We start from the raw sequence: 17,963 nt of genomic DNA, 5'->3' as shown, positions 1-17,963 counted from the left end.
TGAGCTGTGAATCACATCTCAGACACACCACAGCTCTAGCTGTCAGCACAGCAGCCCCCACCAAGCTGTTTTTCTACAGTAATAAGGATGTTTCTCAAAAACAGGGGAAAAAAGCTTTGTTTTGGTTGTATAAGACTTTACATTTACTTTCCTAAAGAAGAATTTTTGTTTCAGAATGTGGATGAAGGGTGGTATTATTGTTAACATTATTATGTAAAGATACTATAGAAGAGTTCAAGAATGGAAATATCTATGTGAAGAGCTTAATATATTAGGATGCTGTCATTTTTTCTGGAAGTTGTTCGTGTATCATATATTTTCAAGCCGTATTATTATAACCGGCTTCAGCCTTGTGAGCAAGAGTTTCTAGTGATAAATGACAAGCAACATTAGGTGTGCCCTCAATCTCTCTGTTCTATGTTTTAATAATGTAGTAGCTAATCTGGCTTTGAACCAGGATATTCATTCAAGCTTCAGATCTTCAAATATATAAAGAATATCCTTCCTGAATACGGTTTTATCATAACCAACAGAACTGATGGCCAGACCGAGTTATTAGTCAGTGTGTGGATTCACAGTCCGCATCGCACTTTTTTTGGTTTTTAAACAGATGACAACAGCAAAAACACTAATTTTGAGAATTCAAAACACGACTTGAAAAACCGGTGGATGATGTTACCATGACTGCATCCATCTTTTACACTGTCAGACTCAGAATAAATGATATTCATCATTTAATTGTGATATTTATCATTAGCATATTTTTCAACAGGTAGGTTTTCTCTTGCTAATTGTTAGAGCAGAAGGTGAAGAAAGTACAGAAGTAAGAAAAGGCTTCACAGACAAGTTATATATATATATATATATATATATATATATATATATATATATATATATATATATATATATATATATATTTAAAAAAAAAAAACACCCAGCACGCCCCTGCGGGCGGTTTATCCTTCAAGCTCGGGTCCTCTACCAGAGGCCTGGGAGCTTGAGGGTCCTGCGCAGTATCTTAGCTGTTCCCAGGACTGCGCTCTTCTGGACAGAGATCTCCGATGTTATTCCCGGGATCTGCTGGAGCCACTCGCCTAGCTTGAGAGTCACCGCACCTAGTGCTCCGATTACCACGGGGACCACCGTTACCTTCACCCTCCACATCCTCTCGAGCTCTTCTCTGAGCCCTTGGTATTTCGCCGTCATTGTGGATGTTGGGTATCGGAAAACAGAAAAACGTCTGAATGATTCTTCCATCAGCAGTTATTGTCATTTAATAGTGAATATTTTGATGATTCCTAAAGAAGTATGCAGCAATGTGCAGGACCGGGACTATCGGCATATTTAATTGGAATTTTTTGAGATCAGAACAAAAACACATGAGAATAATATAACGGTTCTGAAAGTTTAATTAAAGCATTTATTAATATTTATTTACATATGTGCACAAGACATCACTAGTTGATGTATTAAAAGAGTTCTTGGTGAAAAGCTTTTATGAAAAGCACGACAAAGAGACATTAAAACCGACTGGTTTGTGGATTAAAGTAACCCATGCATCAGACTTTAAGAAGTGCGGACGCGTGTTAACACAAATCTCGCTCAAACAACACCAGCATAATATTAGCATGAATCAACTCCTGAAGATGATTTATTGCCCAGATGCACAGCTACAGTCGTGTGTTGGAAACAAAGCACAGTTGCCCTTAAATTATTCATGAGATATAATAAGAGGACAGAGAGTTTGTCGATGAGCACGGGACTTAGTGAAAAGGGAGATGAGGAGATGGAACTCTATTACAAAGTGAGCATCTTTTAGTAAGATGGAAATTGGCAGCTAAAGAGTAAGGAAAGTATGTATCCATGCTGTCACAGAGGTAAAGCCTTTCAGAGTGGAGAAACATTTTCGGAGGAAGAGTGAGACCTCAGCTTTGGCTCGCTTTGAGGAAACAGTTTGTAGTGTAATGTTATTCGGGCCTGCGGACACGTCGAGTTCTGCCACAACAAAAGAAGACTTGTGTGAGAGGAGGAGAGAGGCGGCTTTCAAACAGCATATATTAAATGTCTTCTTTTGCTGCTTTCACCTCCTGTGTTTGCTGTCCTTTGAGTTTTTTTCACATCCCCAGGCTACGGCACTAACAAGGCTCACCGCTGTGGTCTTTGGTCACACTGTATTTACTTCACTGTCACATATTGCAAATAGACTGGAACCAACAGCAGCAGCGTCCTTACCTGAGCTTGAATCTGTTGAATCACACTTTTTTACTTGTTTCCAGTGTATGGTGCAGCACATGTGTCTAACAGTGCAGCTTAAAGACATAAATGGATGAGAAAGAAAAAAAAAAAGCAAATAATGAAAATAATTTGAGTCTGGTGTAATCATATACATATGCTAACTGGGTGTTAGCTACTGTGTCCAACACATTCACATAGGTTGCACTCCAGATGTCTATAATCCATCTATAATAGTCTGTGGCTCTGCTGGAGATTTTTACCAGAAAATCTATTTGTTTGTGAAAAAGGGCTTCTTCCTGTTCCTTCCTTTCACAATAAAATTCCTTGAAGTTGAACACACGAAAGGCCCAAACCCAACCTCAGGTGGTCACAAGCTTGTGTACTCCTGCTGATGGTCCCAAGCCTGGATAAATGGAAAGTAAGTTAGTATAATTAGTACATGTCAGTAGTAGCTATTTTTGTAATGCTAGGATATATATAAATATATATAGTAATTACCATTATAATTGTTTTTGTTTCTGTTATGTAATTGTTTCTTTAATGCAATGCAATGTCAAAAATTCTAATTTTTTTGATTAAGGTGCCAAATGAAAAATAATTTACTTGGATTCCTAAAAAGTGTTTTAGTGGTTGAAATTGATCCTCTATTCATTTTTTAAGAGAGCATATTGCCAAGATTGTGCCAGATCAACTTTCTAAAACAGGGGTCCCCAATCCCAGTCGACGAGGGCCGGTGTCCCTGCAGGTTTTAGATGTGTCCTTGATCCATCACAGCTGATTTAAATGGAAAAAATAGCTCCTCAACATGTCTTGAAGTTCTCCAGAGCCCTGGTAATGAACTAATCGTGTGATTCAGGTGTGTTGACCCAGGGTGAGATCTAAAACCTGCAGGGACACCGGCCCTCGTGGACTGGGATTGGAGACCCCTGTTCTAAAATATTAGAGCTGTCTTGTTTTTATGACAGGTGGTCTTTATTAAACACTTTATGGTATTCAGAATCCAAATAATGGTGGATTGTGTGATGTATTTGTCAGTATTTTACCCTTTGAATGAGCTCTTACACTGCCTTCACGTTTAACAGACTGTGGGTGAAGTTTTCCCACCAGCACCAAACGCTCCACAGCTGGCCTCTCTGAGCCAAGTAGAGTGTGAACCAGTCTGTAGGGAGGCCATGTCAGATCCATGAAAGGCAGAAAGGTTCAAGCAAAGATTGGTGCTCCTCTCAGAGTGTAAACTTGAGAGAAGAAAGTCATTGATGCCATCTGACCTCGTGAAGCAGCACCGCGGCGACTCTGCCATTAGAACCTGCTGTAGGCTGTGGAAGATGGAAAGTGCTGCGAGGTAATTTGGAGAGCACAGTGAAAGTGATTTATTTTTACACACTATTGTTCTCTATATAACGAGCAGAGAGGTGTTCATTACAGAGAAATGGCTTCTACTTTTGCCAATTAGGGCCATATGATTAGCAAAGAGATGCACTTAAACTGCAAATTCAATTCTTGTTGAGACGGGAAGTGTATTGATGGTGCTCCTCGCGAGTACGAGTCCCGTGCCAACATTTGTCCTTGAAGTCGTTTTTTTCCCCACAGACTGAGCTTACCTTAAGCTTTAGCTTTGATGTTATTCCTCCTCTCAGGACTACTTGCTGGACACCAGCCCAGTAATTATGCTCGTGATTTAGATGCAGTAACTACTTTCAGTGCTGCTGCAAGAAGTAATGCTCACTCTATGCAAAGAGACAAGAAAGAGCATTTTTATAAGATGAAAAAAGACGAGGTGTGTTTAAATTAACAATCACAGAATCTCTCTGGCAAAGACTCCACTCTGATTTTGAACTTTTAGCTGTATTTTCTTAAGTTTAGCAGCTCTTCTTATTGAAAAAGAAGCCTTCATTCATACTGCACAAAATTAATTAAGTTGTAGGTAAACAATTAAATGACAGAAAGTTCCTGTTTTTCTAATAAATAATTGAACAGTGAGTTTAGAGAAGAAAAGGACAATTTCTTTGAATTAACAACACCTTTATATTTTGTAATTACGGGACAGTTTGGTCAATGAACTAACAAAGCTTTTTCTGTACCTTTACACATTTATCATGTAGTTTCAATGATCTTGCATTTTTTGACAAAAATTAAACATTTTTTGACAAAAATGTTTAATTTTTGTCAAAAAATGCAAGATCAACTTGAAAATTGGAAATGTTCTGTGATTGGCTGGTTTCCTTTTGTAATCATATCTTAAAGCACAAATGTACTGAAGCACATTAGTCACACTTACTCACTGCTTCAGAGTCACTTTGTACATTGAAAATATATTTTAGCAAGAAGTGACCACATTTGAATGCTAGCCTGCATGGTGGGGGGACCATGGATCAAGGTGTTTATTGGTCCTCCTTCCAGTCTTGATGTACAATAAAAACCACGTGGTCTTTATTGGACATCAAGACTCAAGTACAGACAAAATCTGAACAGCAATAACAGTTTTGAGTTCTCCATGTAGCTCAAAGGGAAAGCAGGGCTGAACTTCTTCACTTGAGTGAAGAGAGTTGTCTTGGTTATGGCCGGGAGACGGATCCACTAGGAGAGACGAGAGCGGGTTTAGTGAAACTAAGCTGGTCAAATTGTGTCCACAGTTAGAATATGAGCTGACTGAGAGACTTCCTCGGAGAGTGGTCCTTAGTGGAGGAGAGTGGCTGGTCCACTCGTTTTTGGACTAGATGGATTCCAGGAGGGCAGGCAGGCTGGTGGGTAGGTTTACCAGAAGAGAGGAATCAGAGTCATAGAAGGAGGTAAATTTGAGTAATTCAAGAGGAAGACACCGAAAATAGGGGGAGTCAGAAACAGGAGACTGTTGACTCTGATGGGAAACAGCTGATCTGAACGGTAAAGCGGGAACCCAAACTCAAACCAACCGACCAACCAGCCAGCATGGACCATAACAACAGCTCACTACCAGTGATGGCCAATTGAAGAGCTGCAACTTTTTCCATCTCATGCATCCATCATGCATCTCTGAGTCTGTGATTTAAGTTACAAAGCAATCGTTTTATAATATCACAAAATCTTTTCAACTAAAGAAAATTTGCACATGGAACTGTGTGTTGTCAGTGTCGTCTTTTTGTGTTTGTTAATAATCTTCAGATACAGTCTGATAAGCTTCTCTCATCTTTCTGAAAGTTTTGCCTTTAGAGTTTCTTCCTCTTTGCCAGTTAAATCTGCTTACTTCACCCTCGTAGCATCTTTACGCTCCAGCAGGTGTGAAATACTAAATTGGTTGTTGAATCTGCAAAAGGGTGAAATTTGAAATCAACCTATTACTAGTTGATGAAAGTTGAAGACAAGAATAAAAAGATTTCTGGCCTTTTATTAAATACTTACTGCAACTGATTATTTTAAAAAATCCTTTTGACTTCAAACAACTACAGCTGCTTTACTCAGGAATGAAAATAAAACAGGCGTGTGATAAATCACAAGCATCCAGTGCTGCTTCACTTCATGAAACTAGAAAGAGCCTGTGTGTGTGCGTGTGTGTTCATCCGCAGTCTGACCAGGTGCCCAGACAGGTGACCTTTTTACCTCACGTCATGGCATGAAAGATACACCCTGCTGCTGCATGAATTCTGGGTAACCTTGCCCTCGTAGACAGGATATGCCCAAGTATAGCAGCCCACAGAGCTATAGGTCAGAACGAGGCCTGCTCCTCAGAAAGAAAATCACAACTCTGTGATTAAAGTGTATCATCATCTCCTGCTCAAACCTCTGTTTGCATACCATCAGTATAAAAGAACATTTTGAATTCATGCAAAAAGCGTCCGGTCAGGAAACCCCACGATGATGCGAAGTGACGTTAAGTGAAGCCGGATGGGTTTTAGCAAGCTGAGAGGTGCAGAGGAGCGATGGGGAAAGGGCAGGAGACGTGCTGGCACCTGAGCCTGAAGTGAACTCTTCCCGTAGTTTCAAATATCCCGTCGTGACGTCCCCGCAGAGCACACCGCTCTAATTATATGACAGGCAGCTCAGAGCTTCATGTTCTTCAGTGTTTGTACAGAGGCTCCCAATTAAGATCGAGATGTTCTGCTAGCATTGCGAAGAACAATAATTGGAGTTAAGGTTTTGTTAGGTCAGGGTGTCTTTTCAAGGTCACGTTGAGAAATGAATTAAAGTTAGAATCAGGCATCAGAGAAACTGCTGCGACTTACAGTATAATATTTTGAACATCAGCAGTTTGATTGTAATTAAATACAGAAACTGGTGGCCTACTTCTGCCCAACTCTGGCAAATAATCTCAGCACAGCTGAGCTGAAGGATGTGATTAATGATATCCCAGCGTGAAGCGAAGACAAAAGTCTATGTCATCTATTGTTTCTGTTTGTTGACTTTTTTTTTTCTTATTTACGCCTCCTTCTTCCTTCTATGTGTGTCAGGACGTTTTTGTTTTTTTTCCAAAAAACACAGTCACTGTCTCCACTGTGATTTATTCCCAGCTGTGTGTCTTTATCACTATAGTCTAAAATAAAATGATATATTATTTTTTTTTAAATCCACCGGTCAGCCTCTGAGGTCCGTGGATCAGGTGGTAAAATACTGAAAACAAAACTATCAACCCCCGTTTGCTCCAACACCTGTGATTGATTGTTACGGCGCTAAAAAGAGGTTTGATGGAGTTTTGAAGAAGTCTTGTGAGCTGCAGAGTCAGTGCATTTGAAAAAAAAAAAAGAATTTCCGCTGCCAAAACCTGTCGAGATTGTTCTGTTTCCCCCGTCGCTTCAGCGTCAGCAGATAGTTTATGCTTAATCGGGTGCTCATGGTGTCCTTGTTGTTTCTGGTCTTATTTGTTATGCTGTTTGCTCGCTACACTTCCTGGTGTGTGTCCCGCCAGCTTCTGCGTGTCCTACTTTACCATCTCTTTCAATATTAACATTAATTTTATTATACTGTCAGCAAGTGTTGCTGGGCTGTCTTCCTGATTTTGTTCCAGTTTTCAGATCATTTCTGTTTCTAAGTTTTGATTTGAATCGTTTTGATTTTCTTTCCTTACGTTTTTCTTTTTGTGGCTTCCAGTGCAGCCAGTGAACATCCAGGTAATCCAGCCAAGACTCTGCCAGAGATCAGTAATATCTTCCCCACTCGCTGTCTGAGGAGGGTGCACAGTATCCTGCGGGACCAACATCACCCTGCGCGCCACCTTTTCCATCTGCTGCCCTCAGGGAGAAGGTACAGGTCTATACAGGCCAGAACATCCAGACTGGCCAACAGCCTGTATCCACAGGCTGTGAGGCTCCTGAACTCTCTGCCCCCCTCTCACGGACAATAACCATATCCAACTTCTTAATAGCAATGAACTGGTCTGCATTGGTGCATCATATCTTTATTCTCTTCCCCCTCCTGCCCCCCCCCCCCCTCTTTCTTAAATAGATAACTATCATATCTGATATCATATCTCACAGTACAATAATATTGAATGGGTTGCATTGTTGTATTTTGTCATGTTTCTCAGGTCTTTGTCTGAATTTCTACGAACATTATTGCTAAGGATTGTCTTATTGCATTGGAGTCACACTGGGTTAAATATGTACACTTGGGTTTTAAGGGGTATTTATTATTTTCTTCTTTTTTTGGGGGTTGTATGGAAGCCCCAAACGCAATTTCATTGTTCTTGACAATGACAATAAATAAATAAATACTAATACTAAATACTCCCTGTTCTGTCCACCAGTCACTCACTACAAGAACAGAAAAAATGTAATATGGTTACATATTTATTTTATTACACAATTCTGAGTTACTCGGATTCAGATGCGGAGAGATTTTTTCACCCCCATCACATTCAAGAGGTATTGAAGAGGAAGCTGTTCAAATATATTGCATGTAAAGTCTTAGGTGGTAAAGGAGCTATTAGCTCTGTAGACAGTATAAAAGATAGATGTAGCTACCATGATGTCACCCATTGATTTGTGAAGTGTTAGGAAGCCTTGAGATGATCATCTTGATGCTTTGATACTGGCTGTGACAAGAGAAGGGTGAATCTGGCTGTGAATCCATATGCTCATTGCTAACAACATGTCACTAGTTATTAGCCAACAAGCTAAGTCTCAGCAAAGAATAATCTTCAGATTCCTCGGATTAAAAATAATACACAGCAAAATCTCCAGTGTTAAATTAACACTAGAGAGTGTCTATATGGGTCCACGCCTCTGAGTGTTAAATACAACACTGTTGAGTGTTAAATGAACACTTTTGACAGTGTTATATTTTTAAACGTAATCTAGTCAGTTTTGAAGATTAACAATGACTAACACTGAGCAGTGCTGATTTTCTAACACTGGAAAATAACTCAAAATGCTAGAAATGTTCCAGTGTTGGGTTACTTTTTACTTTTAAAAATATAACACTGTCAAAAGTGTTATATTTAACCTCCTAGGACCTGCCGTCCACGTATGTGAACATCACATTTTGGGTTATTTAGACCAATATACTAAATTTTGCTCTACAAGGGCCTGATATCCACTTATGAGGACATACTGCCTCTGTTTTATGAAAATTTAAAACGAATATCATCATATGTGGCTCTCATTTCTCTTAGAAACAAGAATCGGGTAAAAAAAAAAAAATCTTGTGATTCTTTGTTTATACATTCATCAGGTCCCAATCAGCGCAAATATCAACGAGAAATTTAAAATGCTGCTGTGGAAGAGTTCAGGTCTTAGAAGGTTAACACTCAGAGGAGTGGACCCATATAGACACTCTCTGGTGTTAATTTAACACTGGAGATATTGCTTCTGTATGAGACTTAAAATGGCCAAAACGTTCAACATGGACTCATTTTATGTGATATGACTCGGAGCTAGCACCAGGCCTATAACCTCCATGAAAGTCACTAAGATGGTGGCTGAAAGGTCTGGAAATGTTTTTGCACCCACAGACCAGGTGTGGTTGGACTGGTTTTCCTCCACTCTCTGCGGCAGAGTGTGGATTCCTGCTCCACAGCCGCTCTGACCCGTTTCCCATCAGGACTCATCAGAACTCATCAGCTGTATTTAAGGACCTGCATGGGCCCCTGAGTCTTCACCAGACACTCAGCTCTATCAGAATAGTAAATGAGCTCTCCAATGTTTCTCCTGCAATCTTCTTGCACATGTGTTCTAATGCTTCTCTCCTCCTGGTCCTAGCAACTCCATTCCAAGCACATACCTGCCTTTAACCCAACAAACCAGCCACCTACTTCCACGCAGGAGTCACCTATGTTTCTGTCATAAAAAAAGAAAAAATCTGCATCCATAACTTGAAATTTCAAGTTATATATATATATCAAAATATTTTGTTAATATGCCAAAGTTTCTGTTTATCTTCTCAGTTAGTAAGTTAGCTAACTTAGCAATGTTAGCTCTGCCAATCATTAGGGTCTGTGAAATACATCATTTCCTTGTTATCTGGATGTAGATGGCAGGATCAGTGAGCCACCAATGTATAGCAAACTTGAGCAAACTTGTCAGGATCTGACGGTGCCCTGACCGGTCGACCTGCCGGTGTGTGTATGTGTATTTCTGTGTGCGTGTGTATGTGTCTCTCCTGTCGCTCTGTCTTCCCCTCCGGCTCCGCTGTGATGTGTTGGGGGGTAGCCTAGCAACGGGCTACCTTCAACCCGGAGGTGCTGTCGCCCGGACCTGCCACACCTACAGTCAAGCCACCAGCTGCTGCCAATCAACTTCCATCTTCAGCAGGACTACTTAATGGTGTGGCTGAGCGACAGACAGCGCTGGAGTATTGCACTAAGCCTGGTAGTGTCGTTGAGTCGCTAAATGTTATTGTAGTGCTGTCCGATCGTCATACTCATTCTGCTGTCGTGTGTTGGTGTTCACCCAGGGATTGACGGAGGATTCACGGACACAAGGGAAGCACCTGGAGGAGAGACGGGCACTCATTACTACGCACGGGCTTACACGGAAGGAGGGACGCACTATCTCCACTGTCGCACATTTGAACTGTTGTCACCTTGCTGCACTGTAAATAAATGCACTGTCATTATTTTTGAGCTCCGCGCCTGAGTCTACTCTCTAACCACCGTGACAAAACTAGTGTTAGGTTCTTCAGCTTTGGATGCCTTCTAGCAAGTAATAACTGTATAAAAAGAAAGAAAAGAATATGTTCGTGTCAAACTGACAGCTGATGCCTTCGGGCTTCTGGTTCTGGGTAACAAGGAAGTGACGTCGTTTCACAGAGTTTCCTGGTTTATAGAGCTAATTCGAAATGTAGAGCCTCGCACTTTTGTCTAGTTCAGCATTATTAACTCCGCTCTCCTCTCTTATAGTGGACCTATCTCCAGACCGTGGCCTTAACAGCTCCCTTCACCCCAGTGAATGAATAATGTCTTGTCTTCCTTTTAAGTTAAATAAAGACATTTCTATTGCTATTTGGCCAGGAAGCCTGGAAAGAACTCAACTGGACTTCTTTAAGTTTCATAACTACATATTGTTGTTGTTTGGGTTTTGTCTGCACTTCCATTCAGCTTGGGTGGAAAGGACTGTCTGTGTTCAAGACAATGTGTGTCTCTAAAATGGAAACAAAAACAGTTTAAATAAAGAAGGGACAGTTAGTTAAAAATTGTACAAACGTATAATATTGGGGGAGTGCATCTTGTTCTATGGCACAAGATAAACACAAAGATAAAACTTTGTACTGGAATATATACGTATATTATGCACTGAAAAAAAACCTTTATCTGGGAAAAAAGAAAAGTTTGTTTCTATATAAACAACAAACTCCAGCATAATCTTTCTTTCTCCCAGCCCACGGCACTAATAACTTTATAACAAATGTGTCATACTTTGTTGTATGCTCTGCTTGTTCGTTATTAAAGTTCAAAATCTCCTTGTGAAGCTGAGAGACGGCGCACACCGAGGACGAAACAAGGACTTGCTGCCAAGGGAAGGCACATTTCTGAGAGAGAAATTTTGGCGATATTCAGGGAGAAGCTGCCAGACCTTGTGCTGGTTTGTGATTCTGTGGTGGTGCCGAAAATAGGAACATTAGTTGATTTGATAAAGATCATACTGTAATTAGTGACTGAAAAATACTGCTCATAAAGCCCAACTGTGGTAGATTCATGACAGTTCATTTACTTTTTGCTTTTTTGAGAGCCTCTACGCCCCCATCTGAATTCATAGTCAGGCTGTCAGTCCTGCAGCACAGAATCTGCCCATAAACCAGAAAATTCATCCTCAGCGCTGACAAGAGTCCACAATTTTGGTCTCCCACTCACTGTCAATAAAGCCAAAGAAAGCATGTGCGTGATGACAGCACATTTTGGAGTCTCTTCATCTTAACTGAACTGTCCAACAGCAAATCAGCTTGGACTTCCACTGCCTGGGCTTTCGCTGCAATGGGACACATTTCACAACTTATGGAGCCATCAAAAATTAGCAATGCATGATTTCAATTTGCTAAATTACACAGATTAGGAAATGTGGTGGCAGTCTGTAAAGTTGAAGACAAAAGACATCAAGCCGTCCTTTCTCCCTAACACAAAAGCAAAATCACCTCAATAAAAACTTGCTCTCTCTTCCTTTGAAGCCAGCCTCTATAAATAACTTCCCAGTGGTATTGCATAGAGGGGCTGCAGAGAAAACCGAGCTAAGAGTGCCCTCTATGTGCAGGCTGAAGCTTTATGACTACAAATGTGTCATACAGTCATGCAGAGCTGCTGCAAAATATACAGTGACTATAAGGAATAAGGCTCGTCTCCCAGATATTGAGCTTTATTTGCTGCACAATGACTTGGCTCAAATATTGATGTATATTAATGCTTTCCTTTCTACCGGACTCTTAAGCAGCTGAGACACTGCACCTTTTTTTCCATGTGGGCTCAATATTAAGCGCACCTGAGGTAAAAGTCAGAGGGAAATCTTCACATTCACTGTGCCCTCTCTAAGTGCAGTGTCATCACAAGTTAAGTGGAAGGCAGGCCAGATCAAAGAGGCGAGGCAGATCTTCACTGTCTGAGTTTATCTCTGCTAAAGCCCAAGAAACCCTGTCACAACCTCAGATGCTCAAAAAACGATTTTCCTTCCGGACTAATTATTCCCTCCAGCACCAGATGATGGTACACACACTAGTCACGCTTGTGTAACTCAAATCAGTGCTCCGTTTGAAGAACGCTTAATAAGTCAATTACAAGGCCAGAAAAACTGCAATTAGACAGAAAATCTGGACTCGTGTCAAAATCCCAGCTGATTCCTTCCAGCCAGATGAAGACAGGGTTTGTCAACCGCAGACAAACCGTTTCAATTAAGAGCCGCATGAAAAGAAGCTATAAATATCAAGGAAACAGGTGCACTACCAAAAAAAATCATAAGATGTGCCTTTTCAAGAGCAAATTTAAGAGAGTAAGCTGTCTGTTTAAGTGTAGATTCAATTAAGAAGGGTATAGAGTGGTTATAGCATAGCTGTAGCTTCACTAGATAAATTAATTGTGTTGATATAAAAATGTAAAAAAAGACTGTGAGAAAGCGCTCTAACCACAAAAATGTGAATGAAATGCACCAAAAAGTAATGATTGATAACAGAAGGAGGCTAAAGGATTTCACAGTCAGTAAGCATCCTGTTTACTTCATTTCAACACTGAAATGAATCAAATATGAACAGAGATTAAAATTTTCTTTACCTTTGTTTTACATGGATACGTTTCTCTATTCACAGTCATGATAATTATTATAGTCATTCATTTCACACTCAACGTTTCAATCATATGTAAAGGCTGATATGTCACACTATCACACATTTATACCACATTTAACTTTAATTTTGCTGCATTTGTTGGAGTTACATAGTAATAATTAGTGTATTTGGCAGTATAATATATGTATGTACAACTTCTTTATTATGAGGTACGATGTCTTCTGCACATGTATCCAGATCTCTTGTTCAGGAATGGCTCTCCATTACTAGATGAGTGCAGTTGGGCAGGGAAGTGTCACGATATGCTCCTGATCCAGAAAGTCCTGCACTACTGCTTATCTAGTACTAAATCTGACAATAACAAGTGGTGGCTTTAGCAATAGTAGCAATTAAACTAACCGTAAATTAACTGCATTATTGGCTAATTATATAAATCACAACTCTATCAAAGTATCAAAAATAAAACTATTTGTTCTGCAGAAAAAAATCTTCCCTGTCAGTTTTATGTGGATCAATATTATCGCTGTGGATGTTTAAGGTTAAGGTTTTTACCTAGAAACAGCTAATGACATCAGACTTAAAGAGCGGGTAGTAAGTCTTCTGCTTCATCTTGTTCTGCTGTATTTGTGACTAAGTTGCTGTTTAAACCACATTTTCACATAACAGTGTTTAACTCTCAGTGAAGCTGCAGCGTTTGTTTGACTTTTGGACCTGAAACAGAGTTTGGACATGGAAATGGATAATGATGTGAGACTTGAAGACCGGATTTTGACGTCTATTGAACTTCTAGTGTTGACGTAAGTAGGAGCTCAGTGGGCGGGCTATTTATTGTCCAGATGTGGTTGCTGTGAATATCTTTTCATTGTCAAACTCAGACTCATTTTTAAAATGCTTCTACATGTATATGCTCTGTAGAAACAGTTATGTGTGAAGGAATGCAGACTGATCAGCGGACATCTCCAAGTGAGCAGATGCACGGTGGACGTCTCCAGCTTCTCATAGGCAGTCTGCAAAATGTGTGCATCGATAAAGACTGTCGAGCAGATAGTCCAGGGCCCTGTTTCAGGAAGCCGGTTTAGTGCAAACTGAGTAAGTATACCCTGAGTTAACGAAAACTCTGGGTTTTCGGTTTCACAAAGCGAGTTCAGATGAAGCCTCAGTGAGTCACTATGACGACACACTCCGTGAAGCTAACCTGCCCCCTAGCAGGTTTACTACAACTAACCCTGACTGTCTCCGCCCCTTTGTCGGAAACCTGACAGTAGGAAGTGTCAGACATGGCGTGCCACTTCCTTGAAGAGCCAGTAGATCGTGAAGCACAAATTCTCCGCAGAGCTCTCCGCCGGGAGAGAGTGATCAGAGCGCGTTTGGACATTTTATCATTTCCTGATGATTTTCTGTGTGAACGTTACCATTTCTCAGCACAATCTATAATTTATTTGAATAACATCCTCAGGCCATATATTACGCATGTGACACATCGCGGACATGCTCTCAGTTCATTACGTATTATTTGTATTGCACTTCGGTTTTTTGCAAACGGGAGCTTTCTGTATAATATTGGTGACGCTGAGCACGTTTCCAAGGCTACCGTCTGTCGGGCAGTCAGGAATGTTACAGTTGCACTGAAACGTCTCCTGTACTCGTTTGTGGTGTTCCCCGGTCACAGACCCACAAGATTTATCAAAGAGGGATGCCACAAAATTGCAGGTATCAGGATGACCAAAACTTAATTTATGATGTGGTGATACTTGGACTACTACTTAAATTTTACATTTATTTTCACGGTTCCCAGGCGTGATTGGCTGTACAGATGGCACTCACATTCCAATCATTGCTCCTTCATTAAATGAAGGAGACTATGTGAACAGGAAGTCTTTCCACAGCATTAATGTACAGGTACATAGTTCCCTGTAGCATTTCAAACTAACAAATTATTTCATTATAGTAATGGATGCTAATTCGTGTTCTCTGCACTGTGAAGATCATATGTGATGCTGCCAACATTATCACAAATGTGGAAGCCAAGTGGCCAGGCTCTGTCCATGACTCACAAATATTCCGTGAATGTACACTGAGCACAAAATTTGGACATGGTGAGTTGAGAATACTTTAAAATATATAAAGACCAATTGCTTCAGGGACATTTGAACTGAAGTGTATCCTTCTGTCTTAGGAGAGTTCACTGGCTACTTGCTTGGTGATAGGGGGTATCCATGTTTACCCTATTTGCTTACCCCTTACCCTGACCCTGAACCGGGCCCACAGCAGAGATTTAATCTGGCTAATTGCAGGACAAGAGCCAGAATTGAAATGACTATCGGAATGCTTAAGGCCCGGTTCCAGTGCCTGCAAAGACTCAGGGTCACCCCAGAAAGGGCATGTGACATTATTGTGGCATGTGTGATTCTTCACAACATTGCCACAATTAGAGGAGAACACTGTCCTTCTGAACCAAACATCAGCAGTGATCCAAACCATGAACATCCTGACCCTCCCACGGACATACAAGATGGAAGCGCAGTCAGAGACACCATATGTCACAATCATTTCTTTTGACCCATCACCTCAACATGTTGAAAGAAGAATAAACAGATTTTTTGTTCAACTGGCTTTATTGGTCGCCTGTATTTCCTGTACACAAAGTATTAAAAGATGTAAACCTCATAAAGTGTCTCTGTTGCTTCCTCCTCTGTAACAGCTGTCAATGTTTCTTCATTATTTTCCTGTAGTAAAGAAATAAACAACATTGCTGTTCTACTGTAAACTCATATAATCTGTGGAGTATTACTCACAACTGCATGTTGGTGTGGCTCAACAGGAGGCTGCACCAGATGCAGTACACCACCACCATCAACTGATAGAATATGAGGTTTATACAGGTCACTTATAACTTACAAGGGACCAAATGGCAATTAACAAACATACCAGTCACCTTACACTTCATTGTCATTATGCTCTCAAAGACAACCAAGACTGAGGGAAGGCAAAATCAGTCGGAAAATAACTTCACTACAAAATAATCCATTATGGTAAAGAGTTTATCAAATGAATGAGTAGCACTGCAAAGGTGACTGTGAAGAAAGGATGTATGCACATCATGTATTATTTTGAATTTACCCCCTATGTAGGCACTTGTGTCTTGCGGGGTTATTGACTCAGAGGATGTCCCCGCAGAGATGCCTTCGGCCACAGGGCGCCCACTGTTTTGGCTGAGGGCCAACTGCTCAGCCTCTGTGAGTGGTGGTGGTGGAGGACCCCCACCTGTTTTTCGGGCCTCCGCTTTTTTTCTGTTGGCTATAACGGGCCACATTTGAGCATACAGAGTAAGCAAATATGTACTTGTAATGTGCTCAGATAATTTCAATAAGTGCTTACAGAAAGAAAATTAATGTAGCCTCTAACTGCAATTGATTTATATAGGACAAACAGACCAAGCACTATGGCTCATAATACAATTACACCTTACCTGTTTGGACTATATTTTTATATTTCATTTTTACTTGCTGCCAGGCACGTTTGGGGCCTGTTGGGTTGCACCTGTGCTCACATCACATCACAAAATAAAATGTATAAAATAACAAATAAAATAACATATGATAAAATAACGTGTTAAATGGGTGGAAATCCCTAGATCAATGTTTAAATTAACACTCACGCATTGACTCTGTCGGCTATGTTTTGCCATGCATGCTCCCTTTGTTTTGCAGCTGAGGCTGTGTTACTTTTTTTCTGAGAAATTTGCATGTTATCGGCATATGCTGCCATCAGAATTTCGGCCTCAAGCGCTGTGAAATACATTGACCGCGCCTTCTTTCCCTCCGTCTCCATGGTGACTCGCTTAATCTGTGCTCCGCTTATCAGGGCTTTATGTATCCTCGTCCGCGCGCTTCACTTGGGGTTAAAGCAACTCCGCGTTGATTGAACTAATTGTTATCAGCCTTTCTGAAACCGAATATTCCGAGTTGGACAGTTCGGGGTTACTCAACCCTGCGTATCATTTTTAACTCTGAGTTTTCTAAACCGGCTTCCTGAAACAGGGCCCAGTTCATGCATACGCACAACTACCGATCACAACCACATTGACTTCCTCTTCACAATAAAACAGGATACAAACCTCACTAAAATAAAAACGAGCCATATTTAATGTAAATGTTCTTTTAAACTATGTTGTAGTCCTCTTAAAGGTTTACTAAATACTTTAACCATTATTAGTTTACATTTTAACATGGATTTCAACGGTTTTAATATTTCAACACATTTTAATAAATGACAGTCTTAACCTGGTTACGAACAAATAAGTTGATTAATTAAAAATAAATGAATCAGGTATAGAAAAACAGGAAAATGTAAAATGACAAAAACAAAAAACCTCACATGTACTGAATAAATCAATAGAAATCTTGTTTGTTTGCTTGTTAGTAAATAAGTGATATCTATCATTTTGATAACAACATTAATCTGGGACTCTCCTCAGCTCTTTCTGGGACAGTGGCGCAGCTGCCCCTCTGTTGGTCTTCCTTGGTCTCTTGTGTTCTGGGGGCCTCTGGATGTCTGGAGTTTTGATCTCCTCCATACCTGCTTCATGCCCTGGAGGACGGGGCTGTGGCCCCCCCACACCCTCTAGCAGATCATTACATGAAGGAACCTTTTAAAAAACAAAAAACAAGCGCGTCCATGCTCACAGGTGTACACACGGGTGCTCACACCCACAAACTACACCCTTTTTGGCTCCTACCTCAAAGCACACTGTGTTCTGTTGATCTTATGTGCTGCACAATAATGTTTAATATTTAGTATTTACTGTCATATTCCCATATATCATTGTGATGTTGTTTATTCTATTACTCTTGTTCTCTTCTGCTTGTTTTCTTTTTTCTTTCTCAGCAGGTGACCCAGGTGATTGATATATGCATTTTTTTTCTTTTTTTCTTCTTTTTTTTCTTTTTCTGCTCATTCTGTTGGTTTTTGGTTTTTGCCCTTCTCCCCCGTCCCTCTTCTCAGCTTTTTCTCTTTCCCTCTTTCTTTCTCCCCTTCTTTCCCCCAGTCAAGTC

The sequence above is a fragment of the Mchenga conophoros genome, linkage group LG17 (genome assembly GCF_057382185.1).
Source record: "Mchenga conophoros isolate Kocher_MC1m ecotype Shallow Benthic linkage group LG17, M_conophoros_male_GT1.1, whole genome shotgun sequence".
Lineage (NCBI taxonomy): Eukaryota > Metazoa > Chordata > Actinopteri > Cichliformes > Cichlidae > Mchenga > Mchenga conophoros.
This window is presented reverse-complemented; position numbering follows the sequence as displayed.